Source organism: Chiloscyllium plagiosum, unplaced genomic scaffold (assembly GCF_037043375.1).
Source record: "Chiloscyllium plagiosum isolate Xiang-an unplaced genomic scaffold, Cpla_swu_hap1 HiC_scaffold_3, whole genome shotgun sequence".
NCBI classification, from domain to species: domain Eukaryota; kingdom Metazoa; phylum Chordata; class Chondrichthyes; order Orectolobiformes; family Hemiscylliidae; genus Chiloscyllium; species Chiloscyllium plagiosum.
The window spans coordinates 20820211-20847707 of NW_028270141.1; the positions used below are offsets into that span (position 1 = coordinate 20820211).

The 27497-nt window shown below is 42.1% G+C and overlaps 1 long non-coding RNA gene across 2 annotated transcripts in view; it reads left to right on the plus strand.

Moving 5' to 3' along the window:
• The window catches only part of LOC148150532 (uncharacterized), a 28840-nt gene extending 10636 nt beyond the window's left edge, over positions 1-18204 (plus strand). Inside the window, exons 2-4 of one of the 2 annotated variants that reach the window (XR_015751780.1) lie at positions 10433-10737; positions 17314-17455; positions 18088-18204. This is a non-coding gene — a long non-coding RNA (uncharacterized LOC148150532). The remainder of the gene's footprint in view (positions 1-10432; positions 10738-17313; positions 17456-18087) is intronic. The other variant, XR_015751781.1, reaches the window with a different exon arrangement.
• The last annotated feature ends 9293 nt before the right edge of the window (positions 18205-27497 follow it).

Below are 27497 nucleotides of genomic sequence, written 5' to 3' on the forward strand. Positions count from 1 at the left end.
CACTGGTCACAGGCCTCCAGTCTGAAAAACAACCCTCTACCACTACTCTCTGTCTTTTGTCTTTGAGCCAGTTCTGTATCCAAATCGCTATTCTCCATGTATCCCGTGAGATCTAACTTTGCTAACCAGTCTCCCATGGGGAACCTTGTCGAACGCCTTACTGAAGTCCATTTAGATCACATCTACTGCTCTGTCCTCATCAATCCTCTTTGTTACTTCTCCAAAAAACTCAATCAAATGATTTCTCACGCACAAAGTCATGTTGACTATCCCTAAACAGTCCTTGCCTTTCCAAATACATGCACATCCTGTCCCTCAGGCTTCCCTCCAACAACTTGCCTACCACCGACATCAGGCTCACTGGTCTATAGTTCCCTGACTTGTCCTTATCACTTTTTTCTTAAACAGTGGCACCATGTTAGCCAACCTCCATTATTCCGATACCTCACCTGTGTCTGGTACCTCACCTGATCTATGATAGATCAAAAGAAGAGGCACTCACATATGTAAAAAAAAGGTTGTAAGCCTGGGGTTGGAAGAATTTTAGAATTCATCAAAGAAGGACCAAGAAATTAATAAAGAAAGAGTACAGAGTATAAATGCAAAGTTCAGAAGACATTGAAAGAGATTACAAAAGCTTCCATAGATATATTAAATGGAAAAAGCTAGAAAAGGCAAATAGAGTCATAGAGATGTACAGCATGGAAACAGACACTTCGGTCCAACCCGTCCATGCCGACCAGATATCCCAACCCAATCTAGACATTGAAAGAGATTACAAAAGCTTCCATAGATATATTAAATGGAAAAAGCTAGAAAAGGCAAATAGAGTCATAGAGATGTACAGCATGGAAACAGACCCTTCGGTCCAACCCGTCCATGCCGACCAGATATCCCAACCCAATCTAGTCCCACCTGCCAGCACCCGGCCCCTATCCCTACAAAACCTTCCTATTCATATACCCATCCAAATGCCTCTTAAATGTTGCAATTGTACCAGCCTCCACCACTTCCTCTGGCAGCTCATTCCATACACGTACCACCCTCTGTGTAAAGCAATTGCTCTAAAGAGACCTAGGGGGTCTGAAATTATTAAGATCCAAGGGTCTGTTAAGAATATGGAATTGAAATGAGAAACCAATGGGACTAAATGCCAATATGTTCCCTGGACCTAATGGAATACATTCTAGAATATTAAAGGAAGTAGCTACAGAATTAATGGATGCACTGGTGAAACTTCCAAGCATTCTTAGATTTTGGCATGCTCCCAGAAGATTGGAATACTGCCAATATAACACATTTTATTTAATAAGGGGGAGGGTGTGACAAAAATATAGGTAACTACAGGCCAATCAGCTCAGCATCTGTCATTGGGAAAATGCTTTAGTCTCTTATAAAGAGTATAATAGCAGACTACTCAGAGATTCACAATCTAATGAAGAAGAGTCAGTATAAGTTCAGAAAGGGAAATCAATCCTGACAAATCTATGAGTTCTTTGAGGAGATAATAAGCAGGATAAATAAAGGGGAAACAATAGATATAATATATTAGGATTTAAAAATGCTTTCAATAATGAACTGCACATAAGGCAACGAAAGATGATAAGAGTCCATGGTTTTGGATACACAGCAAATTTTGTTTTACCAGGTACCTTATGAACTGGCACTCTTGATAAACCGACAAAACTTATAAACGTACATACTGCAACATTTACTGTATTGTAACAGGATAACAAAAAAAATTATAGCTTTTTAAAAAGCATTTACCTCAATGTAATTATACTTGTTCAATCAAATGGCTACATGAAATACCAACAGTAGATTCAATTACGAGTCAATTTCTCCTCAAATGCCATGATCCACTGGGATGTCCAAATAGTCAGTTCAGTGAGAAGACTCTCTGCTAATAAGTTTAATTAAGGCAAAGTTGCGTTATTATTTAAGTGATACATGCCGTAAGTAAAGCTTAATAATGATGACTATACTCCCTGCATTATGTTTGTATCACTTAGTGTGTGTTTTTACATTGATTATGTGGAGCACCCAGAATATTTCATCAATTTGTGCACTCCTGGTCCAATAGGTATTGGATAATAAAACCTTTGCCGTGGTATATCAGTATGAGTAGAGATTTGGTTAACCAATAGAACACAGAGAGTTAGGATAACAGGAGCATTTTCAGGATGGCAACCTGTAACTAGAATATACCTTTAATAGAAATGACCAAGTCTGTGGTTTGTGTCACCTCACAAGTTGCATAACTATGTCCCCAACCTTTCCCGAAGCTTCCCCATGTTGCTGAATATTCCAAAAATATATTGTTCTTCCTTATGCATGCAATTTTAAATGATCTGGCAAATGTTCACATCGCTAATAGTTATGTCCGAGATTAATTTAGAGCCCTTATTCAGAAAGGCTTTCAGCTCCTGGCAGCAGAAGAAACTGAGGATGAGGAAGAGAGAGAAGACCTTCCATTCATGAGAAAGCTGCTTTGGAGGGAGAGAAACATATCATTTAGTTTGAGAGAGGAGACAAAACATATTGCGAATGGCTTGCGGCAAAGCAAAACCAAGAATATTGAAGCTCTATAATTCTTACAAAGTGTGGATGGAGGCCATGGTTGTCACTTGCCTTGGCCACTCTTATGAGGTCATTGAACCCCTTGTCATGCTGCTTGGCAGTGGTTGCCTGTGCAATTTCCTTCCATGTGGCCTGCATCCCCCCTTTTATGGAGCTTACTGCTTTTAATTCCCAGGAAGCATTCCTTTACTGTCCTCCTTGCTTCAAATAAAACAGTGACTGATGTACAGTCTGTCTTTTAGCCATGTTTCTTTTTGTAAAAAGAGTAATGGCATTGTTTGCGAGGTGGGAAAGCAGGTCTGGGGTGGAGGGAACCGCGTAAGGCTTGCAGCCATGAGCTGACAAAGGAGATGGTTTTAAGGCCAATGATCATGGAAGTAATTTTCTTCACAAATGTTACCATTTTATTGGCGTCCCACAGTGGTCCTGTAAAAGGGCAGTAAAAGACTGATGATACTGAGTGACACATGCAAAACCATCACCAACTGTCAGACAGCGGAAAATTATCGTTTAATGAATTAAGAGTTGTAGAGTCCATACAGCATGGACTTCGGTCGAACCAGCCCATTATCCCAAACTAAATTAGTCTTACCTGCCTGCACCTGGCCCCTATCCCTCCAAACATTTCTTATTTATGTACTTATCCAAATGTCTTTTAAATGTCGTAACTGTAGCTGAATCTACCATTTCCTGTGGAAGTTCATCCCACACATGAAACACTCTCCGCATTCAAAAAACAATTGCCGCATGTCTTTTTTTTTAATCTTTCTCCTCTCATCTTAAAAATATGCCCCCAATCTTGAAATTCCTCATCCTAGGCAAAAGACCCCTGCCATTCACCCTATCTATATCCCTCATTGTTCTATAAACTCTGTAAGTCACCTCTCAATCTTCTGACGTTATTGTCATCCTCTAAATTAATAGTTTTTACAGAAATGTTAGTAACTCACAGCAGGAAACAGGATTGAGAAAACAATCCTGAAAACATTTAGAGAAATAAATACATCTTATTCGTCCCAACTGACATTTTATAGACTTTGATGAAATGACCTTTAATCTGCCTCCGTTCTTGAGGTTCTGTAATCTTCCCTCATATAACTTATCCTCTTTCCCCTTTGTGTCAGTCTTGCTACTTTTTAACTGCATCTTTTCGAAAGCATGACTCTGATTTTTTGTGGTGTGGTAACCAATATTGAACACATTACTTCAAATGTGGTTTGACCAGTGAATCACAGAGCCTTAGTGTAGCCTCCTGGGACATGTACTTTCCTGTTCTGGTTACACAAACTCGCGAATCGTCCGTATCTCTTTCATTTTCTTTTTCCTTTTTCTAGAGGTCACAGGGATCATAAGAAAATTACAAACCTTGATATTAAACACAAGGCTTTCATCATAAGTCAGACAAGAGACTGAAGTTATTTGTGGAAATCATCGAAAAAGAAGCCCTATAGGAATTTCACACCAAAACCATTTTCAGGGTTGTTGAATTGATACAGAACATTAAAAAGCTCTCTTTTAGTGAAGAGCAGAAGGAGACAGGTATGATGTAAAGGTTCTGAATGGATCCCATGCATGATACAGCTATTTTGGCTAGTTACATGACACAATGCAGTTGCCATTTAATAGTTAAAGACAATACAAAATCTGGGATACATCATATAGGACTGAGAGGTGAACATATAAGGGGTTAGAAGTGACTTATTAAAGTCGATGCAAGGAACATTCCCTTCATTGGAATATGTGGGCCCAAGGCCCTTCTGACATTAGATGTCAGCTTGAATTTACACCAGACTGGCGAAGACACTTTGATTTGGAGTCACTGTAATTCCTGCCACCCCACTCAGTTAGGGGTGAGCAGTGGAGGAGGGCAATGAGGAAACGGAAAGAGTAAGCAATCTAGAAAAAGCAGAAATAGTTGTAGGAAACAATTAACGACAGAACAATTAGGAGGAGGAAGGATGCAAAGGATGTGAGGAACAAGAAAGTAGCAACAAGCAGGAGAAAGCAGATATCAGTTGGTGAGGAGGAGGAAGTCAGTGATCAGGAGTGTTGAGGCCATGATGATAAGATGGCAAGCAGCGATTGGGAGTGGTCAGGCCACTATAGGGTGGAGTAAGTAGCAGTGATCGAAAGAGGGAGGAAGGTTCAATCAGATCCATATATCTGGGTATCAACCATGTGGAGACAGAAGCAACGATTGGCTGTGAGGGGACAGTGCACTGACAGAGAGGCCGAGGCGGCTTTCAGGTGGATAGGGAGTGGACAGTGAGAACGACAGAAAGGAAGTGGTCAGTTAGAGGGAGAGGACAATAATTGGGTAGGGAGAGGGAGGGATGTTTAGGTTGACCACAGACAGAGGAAATTTGTAAAAACCAAAAGAATTTATTGGTCAAAGTATTAAGTATAGGAGTTGGAAGGTCATGTTGTGGCTGTACAGAACATTTTGGTGAGACCACTGCTGGAATACTGCGTGCAATTCTGGTCTCCTTCCTATCGGAAAGATGTGAAACTTGAAAGGGTTCAGAAAAGATTTACAAGGATGTTGCCAGGGTTGGTGGATCTGAGCTGTAGGGAGAGGCTGAACAGGCTCGGGCTGTTTTCCCTGGAGCGTTGGAGGCTGAGAGGTCTACAAAATTATGTGGGGCATGGTTAGGATAAATAGACAAAGTCTTTTCCCTGGGTCGGGGAGTCCAGAACTAGAGGGCATAGGTTTAGGGATAGAGACCTAAGGGGCAACTTTTTCACACAGAGGATGGTACGTGTATGGAATGAGCTGCCAGAGGAAGTGGTGGAGACTGATACAATTGTAATATTTAAAAGGCATTTGGATAGGTATATGAATAAGAAGGGTTTGGAGGGAGATGGGCTAGGTGCTGGCAGGTGGGACTAGATTGGGTTGGGATATCTGGTCGACATGGACTAGTTGGACCGAAGGGTCTGATTCCATGCTGTACATCTCTATGACTCTAATTGTGATACTGTAAATCAGAAAAAACAACAGAAATTGCTGGAAACGTCCAGCTGGTCTGGCAGCCTCTGTGGAGAGAAATCAGAGTTCATGTTTCGGTCAAGTGACACTTCCTCAGAACTGAAGGGAATTTGTGATTGGATGGAAGAGGGTGAATGTCCATAATCAATATTCTTGCCTGGTCTGCCATTTATTTTAATTCATTCAGGATAGATGGGTGTAGCTGGCTGGGCTAATATTTATTGCCAATTCCTAACTATATTTGAGAAGGTGATGAGCTATGTTCTTGAACTTCTGTCATCGATGTGTGGTAAGGGCACTCACGTTATGTTAGGGAGGATGTGAATGTGAATTGAGAACCTCATTCCTGAAGAAGGGCTTATGCCCGAAACGTCAATTCTCCTTCTCCTTGGATGCTGCCTGACCTGCTGCGCTTTTCCAGCAACACATTTTTAAGCTCTGATCTCCAGCATCTGCAGTCCTCACTTTCTCCTGGAAGAGGGTGGTGCCTAGGAAGGCAGGGAAATGAGGTGACTTTCAGCAATCCTTGGATCTAGTGAGGAGTTCTTCACGTATTCAAGACTAGGCTTTTTTAAAACACAACTCCCCTTTTTTGTTGGCAGATCCTATAATGAGACTTGGTTATCCCAAGCAAAGCTAGCTTGATGCCAGGTGGAATCAGGACTGTCCAATTTTACAGAGGACACCTTCGCCACCTATTGGTCCTTCTGTTTCTATATGCAAAGGCCTAAGTCCTGGGCACTGTTTTCCGACCACGTAATAATATGGGTTTCTGGTGCAGAATGAACGGGCACTGCCCCCTGCCATATTGAGTGATTTTCTGTCCATTTTAAATTTAAAAAAATAACTTCAGAATACTGAAAACTGATGTGAATGTTTGGGAACCACAAGCTATGAAAAATTGAGAACCACATTTTTAATATATTTAAATAACAACTTTTATATTATAAGGAAGGCATAGTGTGAACATATGATCACATTAAATCATAAAAATTGATTATTGTTAATATGACAGTGAATTTATTGTCTGAAATTATTGAGGTAGCGTTTTACAATTTTTTTCTTTAACAGAATTGTAAGAGTGTACTTCAGCATCATGTTTGATTTGTGGAGCATGTTTTAATTTCTATAAAATCTGTTTGCCTTTCAAACATTAACAAAAATTGCTGCATGTGCCTTTATTAGTTCCTGAATGATCACTACACACCAAGGAATTATAGATGGTCTTGTGATTTTCTGTATAGATGCATTCCATGAGGGGTATCAAGTTGTAATGTAGGACAGATGTTACCCACTGTGGTTAACATGCTTCAGGCTTCTCACAAAACTCAGTTATTTCCCATTAACGCAGTCAATGGGCTCAGTCATGAATTTCTGCTCTTACTGCAGGTACTTGGTGTTGATGAGTTGGAGAAATGATTCAGGGATCCTGTTACGTTTTAATGTGGGAGAAGGGAGAAGAGTAATGAGAGATAGCAGGGAGCAAGGTTGGAATTGAGGCTAAGAGTGAGAGCCTCTGCTTGAGATCTAACGTCGATATTTCACGCAAATTTACCCTAAGTAACAAGGGATTTGTGTGGAGCTAGAAGGTACATTAAACTGCTTGGAATGCACCTTATAGAAATCAGCTGCAAAATTCAGCTCCACTAACTGTGTAGTTCACCAATTCAAACAAATAACAACATGGTGTCTGCTCCTGGCTTTTCAAGGCATGGTCAATAGCAATTAACATGCTCTGGAGCATGACATCAACATTATCTCCTGTGTAGCTGGACATGGGCTGAATGGGCAGATCTTGACACCAGTCCATACTCAATATTCTTGCCTGGTCTGCCATTTATTTTAATTTATTCAGGGTAGATGGGTGTAGCTGGCTGGGCTAACATTTATTGCCAATTCCTAACTATATTTGAGAAGGTGATGAGCTATGTTCTTGAACTTCTGTCATCGATGTGTGGTAAGGGCACTCACGTTATGTTAGGGAGGCTGTTAAAGAATCGTGACCCAGCCATGCTGAAAGAACAGTGATTTTTCTTCTTACGTCCTTTCTCAAGATGTGGCCAGCATTTACTGTCCTAATTGCTATTGAGAAGCTAGTAGAGAACTGTCTTTTTGAACATCTAGAGTTCATGAATTGCAGGGAACCCCATAATTCTGATTCCAGGATTTTGACACACTGTCAGTGAAAGAATGGTGATGTAGTTCTAAATCCGGATGGTGTGAGGGTTAGAGAGGAACTTGTAGTTTATAACGTTCTCCTGCATCTGTTGCCCCTGTCATTCGTGGAAGTAGTGGTCCTAGGTTTGGAAGAAGCCTTGGGTGAGTTCCTGCATCCCATATATCAGGCACACTGCTGTCACTGTGCATGGTACTAGAGGGAGAGAATGATGAAGGTTTGATCAAGCAGGCTGCTTTGCCTTGGATGATGTCAAATTCCTTGAGCATTCAATGGATCTCCACAACCATGCAAGTGGGAAATATTCCATCACACTCCTGACTTGTGCCTCGTAGATGTGAGTGTGGTGTGGGAAGTCAGGAGGTGAGAATGGTATTGGGCTGCAGCTCACAATTTTCTCATGGAGGCAGGGGGAGGAGGAAGGGTCTCAGCAAGTGTTCTTGGATACACAGGGTCTTCAGTGAGCATTTGTCCTGACTGCACCTCACCCACAATGTCCCACCATGAAACAAGCTGCCAAAAGGAAATTAGCACAGCGCCATGACTTGATGTCAATGTCAAGACTCATTGTTTTGAGGTTATTTCCAGTTAAAACAGGACAACCAGCTCATGCATCTGTTGGCAGAAGCTGGTTATCAGTCTGTGATGCTGACGTAACTGAAGCAGAAGGAGAGGTGCACTTTGCCAAGGAGGTACAGTTGGCGAGCAGGGAGATAATGACATTACCAGTGGTTGCCAAAGCCATTTTGACCTTGAGCCTTTATGCCAGCAGTTTATACCAGATAGGGGCTGGAGACATCACCAACATATTGCAGTTTGCTGTCCATCAGCGCCTCAGAATTCTGGTGCCTCCACAGCTAATCATTTTAGGGACTTGAATTTGAAGGATTGTGGCGATACGTTGAATTTCTTTTTAAAATTATCAACGAATGTCTTATTGGAGCTTTTTTTTCAAACAAGAAATTTCCAGACAATTGCAGTTTCTGGATTCTTGAACTTATTTCATGGAAAGCTATTTTTATAACTGGGTTTAATGGCAGTTCTGTCAAACAGACATTGCGGTTTGAAGGTGACTTTAGATTTTCATTTTCAGATGGGGAGGATTGCTGATGTAAAAGAACTGCTCAGCTCATGCCTCCTATTTCTTTAGCACCTTCATGGTGAATCCTGTGAGAAATTGTCCTTTTAATGACCAACTGAGAGAATTCTCAACACTGTCCCCTCAGCAAGTTGCACGCACCAAGATTCGACTGACTATATTGGCAACACCTATTCCCCTGTGCATGAACGCCAAGCCGAAATCTGTCCAAACATTGCACACCTTATCCTATTTGTCTTCAAGAACTACGATTTATTGGCTGAAAATGTTTTTTTCTCAAAATCAATCTGTGCACAACGTAGTCAGTTTTACCCCCCTCCTCCCCCCCCACACCCCCTCTTTTCTAGGTATGTGTGCTTTTGAGATTATTTAGACAGAGAAATATTTGTGTTTTAATATTACAAACAGTGTGTGTTAGGTACTCTGCATCTTAGACTCATAGAGTCATGGAGATATACAGCACAGAAACAGACCCTTCATCCAACTGATATCCTAAACTGATTTAATCCCATTTGCCAGCACTTGGCCCATATCCCTCTAAATCCTTCCTATTCATATACCCATCCAGATACCTTTTAAATGTTGCAATTGTACCACCCTCCACCACTTCATCTGGCAGCTCATTCCATATACACATCACCCTCTGTGTGAAATAGCTGTCCCTTAGGTCCCTTTTATATCTTTCCCCTCTCACCCTAAACCTATGCCCTCCAGTTCTGGACTCCCTGATCCCAGGGAAAAGACCTTGTCTATTTATCCTATCCATACCCCCCATGATTTTATAAACCTCTGTAAGGTCAGCCCTCAGCCTCTGATGCTCCAGAGAAAACAGCCCCAACCTATTCAGCCTCTCCCTAAAGCCCAGACCCTCCAGCCCTGGCAACATCCTTGTAAATGTTTTCTGAACCCTTTCAAGTTTCACAACACCCTTCCGATAGGAGGGAGACTAGAATTGTACACAATATTCCAAAAGTGGCCAAACCAAAGTCCTGTATAGCCGCAACATGGCCTCCCAACTCCTATACATGATGCTCTGACCAATAAAGGAAAGCTTATCAAACATCTTCTTCACTATCCTATCTACCTGCGACTCCACATTTCTTGGAATAAGTTTTATTTTACAGCAAATCAATAATTTTGTGTTTATTGAAGAAACCTGGTTGAATGATCTGTTTTTTGCAGTCTAATGTAGAGAGCATTTATGATTGGTCATTTGGGGAACTGGGTAAAGCAATTAACTTTCTGTTGTGTCCTGTGGAGTAGTGGGACTAGAGAATGATAGTGCACTCTTCCCATGTTCTATCATAACAATCAAGGGATAATGGAGAGCAGCTAGGCCGAGGTAGGGGACTTAATTGTCTTCTCCTGAAATAGAGAGGTGCTGGAGGAGCAGGCATGAGGCTTTACCAAGGACATCAAGATTCTCAATTATGCAGGAACTCATCAACAATGCAGGTATCTCTGCAGTCACCACATTGGGAGGTATATCAGAACAGAAAAGAATCAAAAGTTTCCTTGAATATTCAGTTTTGGTGAATTCCTGAAATTTCGGGAGCAATAACATCTTTGTCATTTCTGCACTACTCAGGTCTTCTCCCTATCTTCAAGCCATACTGAACCATGCATTGCTGTCAGTTCACAAGATGTGCCCACTGAACATTTGGATGATGGCTCTCACCACTGTTCCTACAATCATCCTCATGCTGATGGTTCTACTGCCGGGATCATCTAGGAATTTGACTTTGGGACTCACTAGATACTGTCTCCTGCCTTTCTACCGTACATGCAATGCCACTATCTGAGCTGGTGACTGTGAATATCTGGTAAAGTTATGGTGTTTCTTCTCCAGAGATCTGCCTTTAATCCAGGCTTTCATCTTTATTACCAGGGTTGGTAAGGCAGCTTCTGATGCTTATAAATACCTGTTTGGGGAAGAAAGGGACTGTGTGTGTGGAAAGCTGAAGGTGCATGGTTATACTGCCTGTACTTTAAGCATTGTACCTAACTGTGGGATAAGGGTGGTTGGATTTAAAAAGATGCATAAAGCAAGAACATACCAACATCATGGATGACTTCTGAATCTGCTTTGTTTGGTGATGGCTACTCCCATTATATCCAACATTATCATCTCCACTGGGCTGCCCCCGTGCCAGATGATGCCCATGCTAGCATTTATTATGGGTCACCTTGTCCTGTAAGAAGAAAATTAAGATGTCAGTGTGTTGCAATGAGTTCAGACGATGTGATTGCCTTAGCTGAATAGTCGGCAGCAAGTAGTAACTGTGAGATTGGGAATGAAGCTTATCACAGTGATGGGCATGTAAGTGTGAGCTAGATCAGATGAATAAAAATGGAAAGATGAAACCTCCATTCAGCCCTCAGGGCTCTCCACTTCCTCCTGGGAATAAAGGCCTGAACTGTCCTCATCCACCACTACCCTCCTCCACAAAATCGAGTTCATCCTCACCCTCAGCAACCTCTCTTTTAACTCCTCTAATTTTCTTCAGGTCAACGGTGTGGCCATGGGTTGCCATACGGGTCCTATTTATGCCTGTCTCTTTCTGGGGTGTGCAGAACATTTCTTGTTCCAGTCCTACTCTGGCCCCCCAGCCCACACAACTCTTTCTCCAGAATATCAATGACATCATTGGTGCTGCTTCCCTATCTCGCCTGGAATTGGAAAAGTTTGTCGATTTTGCTTCCAATTTCACCCCACTCCCATCTTCATCTGCTCCATCTCTGATTCCTCGCATGTCTTCCTCGACATCTCTGATTCCATTTCTGGGGATAGGTTGGCCAATATACATTACAAACACACTGACTCCCATAGTTACCTTAACTATACATCCTTGCACCCTGCTTCCAATAAAGACGCTATTTCATTTTGCCCATTCTTCCATGTCTGACACATTGGTTCTGATGCTGCCAACTTCGACAAAGGAGTCTCGGAAATGTCCACCTTATTCCTCAACCGAGATTTCCCCAGCACCATGATTGACAAGGCCCTCAGCCAGATCCGACCCATCTCTCATACTTCAGCCCTTAGCCTCTTTCACAGGAATATATAATTTGAAGATGCCTTCACTGATTTTGACTGCTTATATGTGGTCATTCCACCTTATCCAGTGCTAGATTCAGGTCCTTGACACCAGAATTCGAGCATTGACCTCCATGGCTATGTGCTTCCATTCTGTGTCTGTCTGAGGCCCTCATCGCTCACTGCAGAAAGATGATCTTTCTCCTTCTTGCAACTTCCCCAGTACTTAATCCAAGAACCCAGCACTCTCTCTGGATTGCCTTAGTCAGCTTGAATCCTTCTGCTAATGCATTCCCCAGCTACCTGAATGAATTGCTACAGTCAACATACACCCCTCTGAAGATGCAAGCTGCCTTTAAAATACGTCATCGAATTTTGAATAATGCTAGTCTCATACAAAGCTGAAGCCATTCAGCAGTGCGTTTCGTGCTGGGTCTATATCACTGTCATCGAAATGAGCAAGAAGGAGCAATTTGTGTACATTGTGATCCCATCTCTGACAGATCGGTTTATCAGGCTTTATCATATTTTTAGTCTATAGAATTTAAACCTACATAGATGCCAATATCTTCCTTCAGCTACATATGATATAATACAAAGGAAAAAATTGCAAAGCCTTGGAGAAAGACCAGGGAGAGTGGAAATAACACCGAAGCTCTTTCAAAGAGTCAGCAACACACAACAGGCCAAAGGGCCTCTTATGGTGCATTATGATTCTATGCTGACACTAAGCTAATCATATGGATTTTTTGCTATTCCTTGAGCTTTGTGTATTTGACCTGATGACGTCCAGATTAAAAACCGTGATATCATTACAACTTCATAAAACGAAAATCAATAACCAATTTCTGGCACATAGCACATTTAGTCAGTGTGTCTTATTAGTTAGTGAATAATGAATGCCAGTGAGTGATTACAAACCATAAAACTCATGGGGGTACAAATGATATTATAAATTCTATCAGCAAGTCAGCATTTTGAGATGGAAGCTCTGAGATTGAAATGGAAAGCACAAAGTAAATATAGAAGATGCCCATTATTCCGTATTAGCTTTTCCACAAAAGTCCACCCGTTCAACCATCTGGCATGTGGTAGTTCCTTGTTACCAGTTCTAAGTATACTAATTTGTATCGGTTTTCCTTTGTTTCAGTTTGCTGACAGTTTGCCGTATTCATTTATCTTATAAATAGTGACCAACACATCACTTTCTGTTACCTCACTTCAACAACTTGCACTTAAAAAGCACCTTCACTGTAGAAGAACACATAATGGCACTTCATAGGTATAATCAGAAAATCGTTGTCAGGCTAAGAAGCTGTTAAGAAGGTTGGTAAAGATATTGGCTTCTAGATGGTGTTAGAGCAGGAGGGAGTGGAGCAGAGGTGGAGGGTTTTAGGGTGAGAATGCCAGAGTATAGGCCACAGGAGAGTGAAAGCATGGTGACCAGAGCTGTGCTGAAAGGTTATGGCCTATAAAATATGTCAGAATCAGAAGAAATTCAAGTTCTAAAGCTGTTTGCTAGCTTGGAGGATGATAGGGAAATAAGTCTATGAAGATGGCATGATGGCATAGTGGTTAGCACTGCTGCTTCACGGTGCCCGGGGCCCGGGTTCAATTCCAGCCTTGGACAACCATCTGTGTGGAGTTTGCACATTCTCTCTGTGTCTGCATGGGTTTCCTCCCACAATCCAAAGATGTGCAAGTTAGGTGAATTGCCCATAGTGTTCAGGGATCTGCAGGTTAGGTGCATTAGTTAGGGGAAATATAAGGTAGGGGAATGGGCCTGCTGGGGTACTCTTCAGAGGGTTGGTGTGGACTTGTGGGGTCAATGACCTGTTTCCATACTGTAGGGGTTCTATTCGATTTCCTACAGTATGGAAACAGACCATTTGGTCCAAAATGCCTACACTGAACCTCCAAAGAGTAAACCACTCAGCCCCATTCCCCAACTCTATATTCACCTCGAAGAACACAATGGGCAATTTAGCATGATCAATTGACCTGACCCACACACCTTTGGATTGTAGGAGGAAACTGGACCACCTGAAGGAAAAACCCACGCAGACACAGGGAGAATGTACAAACTCTGGTCATGGGTTCAAATCTCATCGTGGTGGTTGGTGAAATTACCTTCAAATATTTAAATCTGGAATTGAAAGCTAGTCTCAGTGTTGGTGATTGTGGAACGATCAACAATTATTGCAAAAATCTTTACAACATTCTGGACTTAACATTCAGTTCAACACCTTCAAATCGTGAACCCACTTCCATTCCTTCCCTTTCTTTTACCTTTACTTGCTACATTCTGTCTCCATGTCCTCGTTCCCTTCCCCCCCACTCCAGTACGACTGCCTGTTGCTCTCCAGCCTCGCAGTCAGACACACTATTGTTCTGCCATTCTCACATTCTGATTACTTTATCTGAACTATCAACATCCTTTCTTCCCCAACACTCCACCTTCTACACACCCTCCACACTATAGCATAAATGCTGCCTTTTCCATACTTCATGTCAATTCTGATGAAGAGTCATCTAGATTAGAAACATTAGCTTGCTCTCTCTCCATGGATGCTTCCTGACCCACTGTGATCTCACTGTAAACTAAATCTTTTTAACTACAAGAGAGTCTTCTAGTTAGACCAGGAAGTATTTTTGTCCACTGCAGTAGACCAAGCAGGTCCTGCCTTTCCTATGCTTAAACCGAATGGTGGCATCAACCTTCATTAGAGTAGTGAGATGGCATACAACATGCAACAATTCAGCCGATGGTGAAATGAACTCATAGGCAAACAATACTATTTTCATGTGAGATTGTGCTGCTGACCTGTTGTTTGGCCCATGAACAGGTGACATAAGAGAGAAAAAGTGTGAACATAATGTTACCTATTTTTTACTCCATGCATTTTCTTCACCATTTTAACATGTAAAACTTGAAGGATTATCACATTCATGTTTACAATATTACCAGGTTACTTTTGACAGTTAAAAACAATCCACTTTTTTGGCTTAGCATTTGATTTTTATTGGTTGATACTTTGCAGAAATAGAGTCATAGAGATGTACAGCACGGAAACAGACACTTCAGTCCAACTCGTCCATGCTGACCAGATATCACAAATTAAGCTAGTCCCATTTGCCAACACTTGGCCCATATCCCTCTAAACCCTTCTGATTCATATATCCATCTCAATGCCTTTTAAATGTTGTAATTGTACCAGACTCCACCACTTCCTCTGGCAGCATTTACATTAATTTCAATTCTTTACACAAATCTGATAAAGTTACAAATGTAAGATCAAGAATAGGCCACTAGCCCCTCCATCCTGCTTTTTATTATTATTATAGAATCCCTACAGTGTAGAAACAGGCCATTTGGCCCAACAAGTCCACACTAACCCTCCAAAGAGAATCTCACCCAGACCAATGCCTCATTTAACTGTCTGAACTGTATCGTGTCTTTTTGAGATCTGAGCAGTAATACAACAGCACTCATTCCAGGTAATAGTCTCATAAAAAGTTTCTGAAATGTTTCCAATGCAGGCGAACAATGCTGTACATTGAAGTCCAAAGGATAACTAGGGAGAGAATAGGGCCCCTTAAAGATCAGCAAAGCAGACTATGTGTGGAGCCGCAGGAGATGGGGGAGATACTAAACGAGTATTCTGCATCAGTGTTTACTGAAGAAAAGATCATGGAAGATATAGAATGTGTGGAAATAGATGGTGACATCTTGAAAAATGTCCATATTACAGAAGAGGAGGTGCTGGATGTCTTGAAATGCATAAAAGTGGATAGATCCCAAGAACCTGATCAGGTGTACCTTAGAACTCTGTGGGAAGTGAGGGAAATGATTGCTGGGCTCCTTACTGAGATATTTGCATTTTCGATAGTCACAGGTGAGGTGCTGGAAGACTTGAAGTTGGCTGACGTGGTGCCACTGTTTAAGAAGGTTGGTAAGGACATACCACGGAACTATAAACCAGTGAGCCTGATGTCAGTGGTAAGCAAGTTGTTGGAGGGAATCCTGAGGGTCAGGATTTACATGTATTTGGAAAAGCAATGACTGATTAAGGGTAGTCAGCACAGCTTTATGTGTGGGAATCATGTCTCACACACTTGATTGAGTTTTTTGAAGAAGTAACAAAGAGGATTGATGACGGCAGAGTGGTGAACGTGATCTATATGGACTCCAGTAAGGCGTTCGACAAGGTTCCCCATTGGAGACTGGTTAGCAAGGTTAGATCTCACGGAATACAGGGTGAACTAGCCATTTGGATATAGAAATGGCTCAAAGGTAGAAGACAGAGGGTGGTGGTGGTGGGGGGGTGTTTTTCAGACTGGAGGCCTGTGACCAGTGGAGTGCCACAAGGATCGGTGCTGGGTCCACTACTTTTTGTCATTTATATAAACGATTTGGATGTGAACATAAGAGGTATAGTTAGTAAGTTTGCAGATGACATCAAAATTGGAGGTGTAGTGAACAGTAAAGAAGGTTACCCCAGAATAAAACAGGATCTTGATCAGATGGGCCAATGGGCTGAGGAGCGGCAGATGGAGTTTAATTTAGATAAATGCGAGGTGCTGCATTTTGAGAAAGCAAATCACAGTAGGACTTATACACTTAATGGTGAGGTCCGAGGGAGTGTTGCTGAACAAAGAGACCTTGGAGTACAGGTTCATAATTCCTTGAAAGTAAAGTCGAAGGTAGATAGAATAATGAAGAAGGATAGTGAAGAAGGCATTTAGTTATGCTTTCCTTTATGGTCAGAGTGTTGACTATAGGAGTTGGGAGGTCATGTTGTGGCTGTGCAGGACATTGGTTAAGCCACTTTCGGAATATTGCATGCAATTCTGGTCTCCTTCCTATTGGAAAGATGTTGTGAAATGTGAAAGGGTTCTGTAAAGATTTACAACGATGTTGCAGGGGTTAAAGGATTTGAGCTATAGGGAGAGGCTGAATAGGTTGGGGCTGCTTTCCCTAGAGCATCGGAGGCTGAGGGGTGACCTTATAGAGGTTTATAAAATCATGAGAGACATGAATAGGGTGGGGGAGTCCAGAACTGGAGGGCACAGGTTTAGGATGAGAGGGGAAAGATATAAAAGAGACCTAAGGGGCAAATTTTTCATACAGAGAGTGGTAAGTGTATGGAATGAGCTGCCAGAGGAAGTGGTGGAGACTAGTACAATTACAACATTTAAAATGCATCTGAATGGATATTTGAATAGTAAGGGTTTAGAGGGATATGGACTAAATGCTGGCAAATGGAGCTTGATTAATTTAGGATATCTGGTCGGCATGGACTAGTTGGATCGAAGGGCTGTACATGTCTACTACTCTATGACTCTAAGTCCAGTTGTGATCACATTGGTGTCATGTATAACTGAATCATAACTTTGTTACAGTTGTATTTAATTTCATTTTCAATTAATAGTAACAGTCCACAACCTATCAGGGTTGGCAGCATTGCGGCTTCATCGATATCTGGAGTGGGACTCTGCAACCAGGCAGCTAACACAGCAACGGAGTGTGGCAGCAGCTGAGGCCCAACATGAGCCCTAATCACGGCAGTGACGGTCAGTGATGAGGCAGCGGTGACGAAAGATGGTGGCAGTGGTGGTCAGGGCCATAGCCTTGTGAGCGGCCGCTGGGGTGGAAGTCAGCAGTGATTGGTGATGAAGGCAGCTGGCGAGCACAGGCAGGTTTTAGCCCAGTGTGGGTGAAAGCATGACTCGCACGGGGACAGCAAGACCTATTGGGGAAAGCCCAGTTTTCAGATTAGATTAGATTCCCTACAGTGACGAAACAGGCTATTCGATCCAACAAGTCCACACCGACCCTCTGAAGAGTAACCCACCCAGATCTATTCACCTGCTCCCTACTAATGCACATATCACTATGCGCAATCTTTGGAATGTGGGAGGAAACCAGAGCACCCGGAGGAAACCCACACAGACACGTGGAGAATGTACAAACTCCACACAGACAGTTGTTCGAGGCTGGAATTGAACCTGGGTCCCTGGCGCTGCGAGGCAGCAGTGCTAACCACTGAGCCACAGTTGGGGCGTTTGCAGACCCATGGCTTAAAGGAGGGCTGAAATGCTTGACATTTTAACCTTATTTCATTATTTTTCTACTTTTATACTAAGAAAACTATACGGTTGAACTCTTCAACTTATTTCTTTATTTTTCTACTTCTTTCACCAAGATTTTGTACCTGGGTACTTTGTACCGAAGATGGCACGATGTGTGGCAACATTGTACTCTTCTCACTGTACCCCATACTTGACTGCATGTGACAATAAAGCCTAAATCTAAATCTGAATCTAATTATTTGTTGTATATGCATACTAATCTTTTGCGATTAATGCACCAGTACACCTCGAACACAGTGTGTCTCAACTTCATCCAACATTAAGATGATTTGCTTATTTTTTATTCTTTCCAACATGGACAATCTCACTTTCTCACATTGTGCTCCATTTGCCAAAACCTTGCCCACTCTCTGTATTCCTTTGATGCCTCCTTACTTACTTACTTTCCTACTCACAACTTACTTTCCTACTTATTAATTAACAGCAGTTAGAACTATTGAGTTTACTTTTCCACACATGCTTCATGTACTCGTTAACAGAAATGATGCTGACAGAGGGAAAATATTTTGAGGATAATTTTTCATCCAATTTGCAGGCTGGAATACATGAGATTAGATGCAGCATTTACATCCCAACCAATATAACTTCACAGAAGCTCATTGGAGAGGGAGATGAGAAAGGACACAGAACCAGAAATGCACCTCACCTCCTCCTTTTCTTGAGGTGTGAGTTAAGTTAGAATCATCCTCTTTGTGTTAACCTCCCAGTGACCTCAAATAATTATTACCGTGTTCGGAAAAGTCCAGCCAAAAGTTGTCTTTGCAATGTCCCAGTAAGACTAGGTAACTTAGAGGACTAACCCCTGACTGGTTATTGCTGCTGTCACTGAAATCAAAAAAGGGCTGGAAATCACAATGGGTCAGACAGCGTCCGTGGAGAGAGAGAGAAAGCTAATGTTTGAGTCTAGGTGACTCCACATCAGAGTTGACATGAAGTGTGGAGGGGGCAGGGGATAGAATTAATGCAATAGTCAGGGCTCGGGGGGGGGGGGGGGGGGATGCGGAGAGGTGGAGTGCTGGGGTTTGGAGCCTGCTGACAGAGCAGATTAAGTGTTCAGAATGCGACAACAGCAGAACACTGGTGAGTCTAACTGCCAAACAGGAAAGGACAGATAGTCCCATTGGAGAGGTGGGGGAAGGGGACAGAGAATGTAACAAGTAAAGCTAAAAGAAAGGGAAGAAATGGAAGTGGGTTCACAGTCTGATGGTATTATTGCTGCTTTCATACCAAGCATGTCTGTGGCCTTCAGTGACCATGTCAATTTAGGGCCTTACTACTGTGGACTCACACCATTAGGAGTAGACGGAACTGTTCAAATTTATTTCATTTGGCATTCTTATGGTTGGACAGAGCGCTTCAAGTGCAAGAAAATGTCAAACTCAGTGCCAAAAGTAAACAGTTTACTCATCCAGCTCTCAGCTTATATTTATTGTAAAAGTAAAATACAAAGAAACTTTCCACATTCACACTTCTGGCAGGGTGCCTGCCTTATTTTCATATATCCACACCTGACAGGAAAGGCACCACCTCAACAAGACAAACCTCTAAAATCAGCCTCCAGAGCTAAGTATATCTGGGAAATTTCTAAAATGCTTACTCTACTTTTTGGTAGGTTTTCAACAAAGTTAACCACAAGCACTTGATCAACGCTGAAGGACAGATTATTAGAAGAATTTTCTTTTGACAGGAAATAGGTTGGGGAGGCCCCCACCTACTTTCAATTCATTATTCTAATGTTGCAGAAAATGACTGAATTAATATGCACCCAGAGAGTGTCTCACCCTCCAAATTCCTTTACTGTATAAATGGGTTATCACACTTTAATAATTTTGTATGCGATTTTTGAGATTGAAGTGCTGGTGTGGGTGAGTGAGGACAGGGGTTGTCAGAATTCAATATTTTACAAATACTTCACTTTTTCCATTTTTCAATGTAATCATTAAACACCCAGGTTGAGTAAATTCAAATTTTGGCTAAAATTCAAGCGCCTTAGATAGCACAGTCCACATCCGTGAATCCTGCCACCTGGAAGGACAAAGGTGGCAGATACACAGGAAAACTACCTCTTGCAAGTTGCTCTCCAAGCCTCTGTCTACCCTGTCATGGAAATCTATTACCGTTTCTCCAGTCTTACTGGGTCAAAATTCTGGAACTTCCTCTCTGATGTCATTGTGTGGACATGGATTGCAGCTACTTAAGAAGCAAGCACATCTTCTTAAGGGCAACCAGGAATGGCCAATAAATGCTGGCCCTGTCAGCAACATCTAACATACCGTGAGTGAACTTAAAAGAACTCAGACTAAATACAGAGTTGTTTCCATGAAGGATGTTGGACTATGGTGCTCTCTGTCTCCCATGACCTAACTACTCCAAACCATATACTGTCAATAATGTCTGTGCATCAACGATTTGAACTATTCAATAACAGTAGGGTTGCCTTCAGCTGGCAAGGCCTTAATCCCTAGAAATCTCTCCCAGAATCTCTCTTTACTCCTAACCTCTTTGACCCAGCTATTGGTCATGTGTCCTAGTATTTTTGTTTTTAATTGCTTCATAGGATGTGAGTGTTGTCAGCTCTGCCAACATTTATTATCCACTCCTAATTGCCCAGAGATTGGTTGAGAGTAAGCCTGGATCTGGAGTCACATATAGGCCCCCCGACAATCAACAATGGTTTCATGGTTTAATTTACAGATTTTTCTTTTGAATTCAAACTTCAACATCTGCCATAGTGGGGTTCGAGTAGGACCCCAGAACATTATCTTGGTCGCTGGATTAATAGTGTGGCAATTAGGTCAAGATTGGATGTAAGTTTGCTCGCAGTGCTACAAGCTCCGTTTTCAGACATTTCATCACCATACTAGGTAACATCGCCAGTGAGCCTCCAGTAAAGCTTCACCAGAGGCTCACTGAAGATCTTACCTGGTATGGCGACGAAACATCTGAAAATAAACCTTCCGGTTCAGTGAGCAAAGTTATATCCAGAACTCCAACCTGAGCTACAAATCTTCTCAAAACCCGCTAAATAGGTCAATATCTCCTTCGGCTGATGTGACAAATTTTGATTGATAATACTGCTTTGAAGCACCCTGGAAGATCTTACTACATTAAAGGCATTATATGAATACAATGTGTTGTTGTTGCTTCTTTTGAGATGTGTTAGTTAATGCTAAAACTGCTGGAATTACACTCCTGGCACACAATGCAATTTCAATTTCCTCCAAAACTCAGAGGACTTTTTCACATACTGAGGCACAGACATATTGTGCAAAATGCAGCAGATGTTTGCTCTCACTGCCATTGTAACATTTCTTGACTGCCAGGAGGAAGCTGCAGCACCCAGTGATCACAGTCTGTTTCACCTGGCTTCACACGTCTACTGAAGTTAAACAATCTCGGAACCTGTATAGACATGGGATTCAGGTTAGCAAAAACACAGGATCAGCTTGTTGTGTGTCATAGTGCCATAGCCACTGTACTGAGACTTACACACTGCGTCTCCACCCTCCTTCCTGGAATCTCTTTCAAAGTGAATCAGATGGCAGCACCATTTAGTCGCAACGTACTACAGGTTTCACAAAAAGGGTTATACCGCTCGAGACATAAATTGCATATGAAAGCTCAGATATAACATTAATTTTAAGCTGCTATGAATTTGACCCATCAATACTTTCACTGCATTAACGTGCCATTTTCATTTCTCACACTTGCTATTCTTGTGACCAAGCCTGAGCAGATTCAAGGAAGTGTCCTGCGTATTACTGTAATCAGGAATTCAGATCTCAGAAGAGTATTTGTTTTTTTAATTATGATTCAGGGGACTTTGTACAGATGAGAAAAATGCACAAATCTGCATAAAATACTCATAAATGTACCCTGACAAATACAAAAACTCCCCAAAATACATTTCTTTATATTCAGTCATCTTTCCAGCTTTTGCATGCAGATGGTAATCCACTATGGTAGGGACTTGTAGAACAATAGAGAAAATTGTTGTTCAAACTCATGAAATATGTTATTTTAACCTTTATCCAGAATCTGTTCCTTCAAGTTCAACTTCTCCTTCCTATTTCATATTGTACTGGGTGGGTGGCACTGGGGATGTGGTGCGGGGAGCTTGTGTTGGTTGCCAGCCTAGTTTAGCTTTGACAAGCAAAATTGTAGTAATATATGGGTTGTACATACTGCAGAATAAAAGATGACTGCCTTAGATAACTGGACAATTCGAAAGAGGTCAAAATTGTAAGATGAACCCCGAAAGCTATCAGTTGTTATATTTTATGATTAGGTTAGATTACTTACAGTGTGGAAACAGGCCCTTCAGCCGAACAAGTCCACACCGACCCTCCAAAAAGCAACCCACCCAGACCCATTCCCTTACACCTCACACTACAGGCAATTTAGCATGGCCAATTCACCTAACCTGCACATTTTTGGACTGTGGGAGGAAACCTGAGCACCCAAAGGAAACCCATGTAGACACAGGGAGAATGTGCAAACGCCACACACATAGCTGCCTGAGGCAGGAATTGAACCCAGGTCTCTGGTGCTGTGAGGCAGCAGTGCTAACCACTGTGCCACCGTGCTGCCCATATTGCAACACACAAAAGGCCAAAAGGTCCAAAGGTAGAGATTTTTTAATGCACTAGCATCAGGCAAATACACACATGAAAGGAAATTAAGAATAAGCAAGGTTTTATTTATACTATGTACATGGAATGAAGCTCTGTGGGTTCCATTGGGCCCAGGAATCCTTCGTCTGTCTGCTCCCTTTCCCAGCCTCCCTTTCTCTGCGGGAGGTCCTGTTGCACCCTTTCCTGCTTGAAACCCACCAGCCTAAACACAGTGATCACGTATTGAGCAGTTCCATGATTAGCGGTTCAATTCCACCAGTATGGGTAGAATGTCAGCATCTACATCAGTGGCAGAGTTCTCTTTTCGCATTACTGATCTGGGCAAATGGTAAGGGTTGGGATGTTATCAACATTTACAAAACAAGATCTTCTCAACCTCTTATCTGTACTGGATGCAAGATTTGGTATCCAGGTCAATCGGGTCTCTGGGAGTCATATGATTGGTGTCAATTATTGCTTCATTTTCCACCACTTGGCACATCCTCCCTGCTTTGTTTTCCTGGGTAGGGTTAGGCTTCCCTATACAGGATACATCCCTTAGATTCACAGCACACAAGCCACTCCAGGATTGCACATCATTATCTGATTCCAATTCACTCGAGCCATTGCACAGTGACAGGTTCTGAGTGAGCTGCGTACCACCAGACTCCTGGCCACAGGCAGCTGCCCTCTGTGACCTGCTCCTGAGGCTGCCCTCCAACTATCAGTTCAACAATATAGTGGTGGTCAATAGTATCCAATATCCTCTGGATGATTGGGGTTTGCATGGCTTTTGGCAATATCATAGACCTTCTATGTAAAATCCATGTTAAAATTGTACAAACAGGAATTTATATGATATGGTGTGCATAAAGAATTATACCCATACCTACCTGCGGGTCAATGATGAAAATGATATAACTCAATTAGACTCTGAGGAAATCCTGAAATGGAGGCAGGTTCTAGCAATCTGAGAAAAATCAGAAAAATCACAGATGGAAATCCATCTGAAAAATTAAAAGCATCAATGGAGAATTTAAAGAGATTGAGTGAAATCAGTACCCTCTTAATAAAGTATTTATTATATATTGCAGGTAGAAGAAATTATTCCCCAATGTATCCTGTTTGTTAGTAAGATTGCTCACAGCAACCTTGAAAATTTGTCACTTGTGTTTTAAGAGATCTTATTTCTTGACAGGGCAATCTGCATTCTAATTATTCCCCTCTGTATCTCCCCTAATCTTAAGAAGTACGTGCTTGTCTATCCTTGGCAATCTCTGAAGAGTCTACCTTGTTTCAGCCACAGAACAGGACTACACCAAAGTGATAGCCCAACTGTGAATGATATCTGACAGTGTATTACTTACGTGTCAGTGCATGAGTACCTTCCTTGGAATGAGCCAATTTATTTTTATTTTCATTAATTTTAATGGGAAAATGGGCTTAGCAGACTGGGTAATACATGTAATTTACACCTTATCTTGACGAAAGTAGACATAACAGCTTGAGTGTTAAGCTCTAGAAATCTATTTGAAACCTTTCAGTGGATGCTAAATCTTTCTCTGACTTCAAATCCTTAATAACCTTGTCAGTGAAATAGTTTATCAGTGTTCTCCAGCAAGTCTTTGAACTGTTACCAGTCAGACTTCATCCAGCTAAAATCTGTAATTGTCTATTAATAAGAAAATGTGTAGATGATTTAGATAGTTTTAGTTTACGTGTTCCAAATTTTTGAAAAGGCCAGTCAGTTCCAATTTCCTTTTGAGGTCAGTGTGCATTAGTGCTTGAGGAATATTGAAGACAAGTCTATGTGCCCTGGACTTACTGAAGTAAATCTACTATTATTTTTCAGTCAGTATGTTGTTAATAATAAAAAAAATTACATTTCAGTGACTGGTAATGCAGTGTTCACCCAAGTAGAAGCAGTTACTGCATTTTAGAAGTGACTGATCGTGTGAAGCACTTCATATTTTTCTTTACGGTTCAGCATGTTATGACATGATAGATAGTAATATTCTATTTATACCATGATAACATTAGTTGAAAAAGGAATGAGTGATGTAATGGGTGAGATTGTTTAATTCGAATGAATCCAGTACAGCCGAGGGCTTTCTTTTTCTTATAATTGTAAAGTCGTGCATGAGTGAAAGGAGGGGGAGGGAAACGAGAATTATGCTGCAGCTGTTAAAATGGCTGTCAAAACACCATCCACGTTAACTGTGGCACTTGCCCGACTGGTAAAGACTCTTGTATTGGTGTCGAGGCTTGTGCCTGAGACAGAAGTTGGACAATAGAGCTGACTGCCTCCAGAAATGCACCTTTTCATTTTGTTATTTATTGCTATACGCTAGTTCAATGTGTGCAAGCTTACTCTTCACAGATCCACATTTGCAGATCACTGCCAGCCACTGCCTATGCCAGTTTCAGTTGTCTCTATCCCATCCCGACTCCATCCTGGCTTTCCAGGGCATCTTAGTGGCTGATATTTTCTGGACTACTCACTTCACTCACCATCCATATCATAGAGACATAGAACCACTACAGTGTGGAAGCAGGCCATTCGGCCCAATGAGTCCAAACCCGTCCTCCAAAGAGCACCCCACCCATAGCCACCTCTTACAACCGCTGTATTTCCCATCCAGCCTGCACATCCCTGGACACTATAGGCAATTTAGCATGGCCGATCCTGCTAACCTGCACATCTTTGGACTGTGGGAGGAAACCAGAAAACACCCAGAGGAAACCCATGTAGACATGGGGAGAACGTGCAATCTCCAAACAGACAATCGCCGAAGGGCGGAATCGAACCTGGGGCCCTGGTGCTGTCAGGCAGTAGTGCTGACCACTGAGCCACCATGATGCCCAATCACATGCCTGTGTGGCCCTATCACATGGGTGGCACGGTGGGTCAATTGTTAGCACTGCTGCCTCACAACACCAGGTGCTGTGTTTGAATCCATGTTAGAACCCGGGTGGGATCTTTGTCCAGAAGTATCTGAAAGGCTTAAAACATGATTGAACCCATTGGGGAAGAAGATTTTGGAGAGTAAAGTATAATTGCCTCCCTTGAGCACATGATGTCTTAGTGATATTGTCACTGGGCTAATAACGTTCTGCTCTATGACAGATGGTAGAATTTGAATTCAATCAAATTCTGAAATTGATTGTATAACATTGCATAAACTGTTGTTCTTACCTGGTCTGGCCTACTCATGACTCCATACCCATAGCAATGTGCTTGAGACTTAATTGCCTTCTGAAGTGGTCCAGCAATTGTGTCATAAAATTTCATGACATCAAGTCAAAAATGGGTGAGGAAACCTCCTGCTGATTACCACATTTTGCTTGTGTTCTCTTGCTGGTGAATCAATGTTCCTTCATGTTGCACACCACTTGAGGAGAACTGAGACTGGCAAGGGCACAAAATGTATACCATCACATTCAATGTCCACCAACAAGAGTGACTCAGCAGCAGCATTACTGTCTGAGCAGGGTGAATCTTAAAGGACTTAGTGGTGAGGGAACCACCAAGAGGGTAAAACATACCTGGCCTCATTCTCACCAATCTACAGCTGGAGATGCATCTGTTCTTGACAGTATGGGTAAGAGTGATCACCAGACAGTCCTTGTAGAGACAATGTCCTGCCTTCACATTGATAATAATTCACATCGATAATACTTCACATCGATAATACTTCACATTGTGTTCTGTGGCACAGTTACACTGGCGGCACAGTGGTCCAGTGGTTAGTACTAATGCCTCACAGCAGCAGGGGCCCAGTTTTGATTCCACCTTTGACCTATTGTCTGTGTGGAGTTTGCACATTCTCCCCATTTCTACAAAGACGTGAAGGTTAGGTGGATTGGCCATGCTAAATTGCCTTGTAGAGTTCAGGGATGGGCAGGCTAGGTGGATTAGCCATGGGAAATGCAGGGTTATAGGGATGGGGTAGGATGGGTGTGGGTCGGATGCTTTACAGAGGGTAGGTGTGGTTGCGGTGGGCCAAAGGGCCTGCTTCCCTACTGTAGGGATTGTATGATTACAGAATAAATGGGACAGACTTTGAAGTGATCTAGTGACACAAAACTGGGCATCCATAAGGTACTGTGGGCCATCAACAGCAGAAGAATTATACTCTAACATGTTTATGGCCCAGCATATTCCCCACTCAACTATCACACCAGGGGTGAAGAATGTAGTGCTGGAAAAGCACAGCAGGTCAGGCAGTATCCGAGGAGCTGCTTTTCCAGCACTACACTCTCGATTCTGAGCTGCAGCATCTGCAGTCCTCACTTTCTCCTATCACTCCAGGGGATCAACTGTGGTTGAATGAAGCCTGAAAGTGGACATAACAAAAGCAGAATCTGGGATAACTAATAGTGAGATGTCAACCTGGTGAAGACACAAGATTATTTGTGTGCCAAGCAGTGTAAGCAGTACCTGATAGACAGAACTAAGTGATTTCGCAACCAATGGATCAGATCTAACTTCTGCAGTCCCATCACATCTGCTCATGAATGGTGGTGGACAATCAAACAACTCACTGGAGGAAGAGGCTCCATAAATACTGCATCTTCGATGATGGAAGAGCATGTCAGTACAAAAGATAAAGCTGAAGCATTTCCAAAATGATCCATCTTGGCCTCCTCCTGAGGTGTCCATTATGATATTGCTTTGCAGTGCAAGTGATTTAACATACTGATTAACATACTGCTAAGCATGAAAATTGCTTGGTACACATTATCACAGTAAGCATGCAAGTTAAAATGTGGTGTGGTAGTTGGGCCAGTATTGATCAGCAGGTAATTTATAAATGACATTCTTCAATGAAGCTCCCTTTGTTTAGATG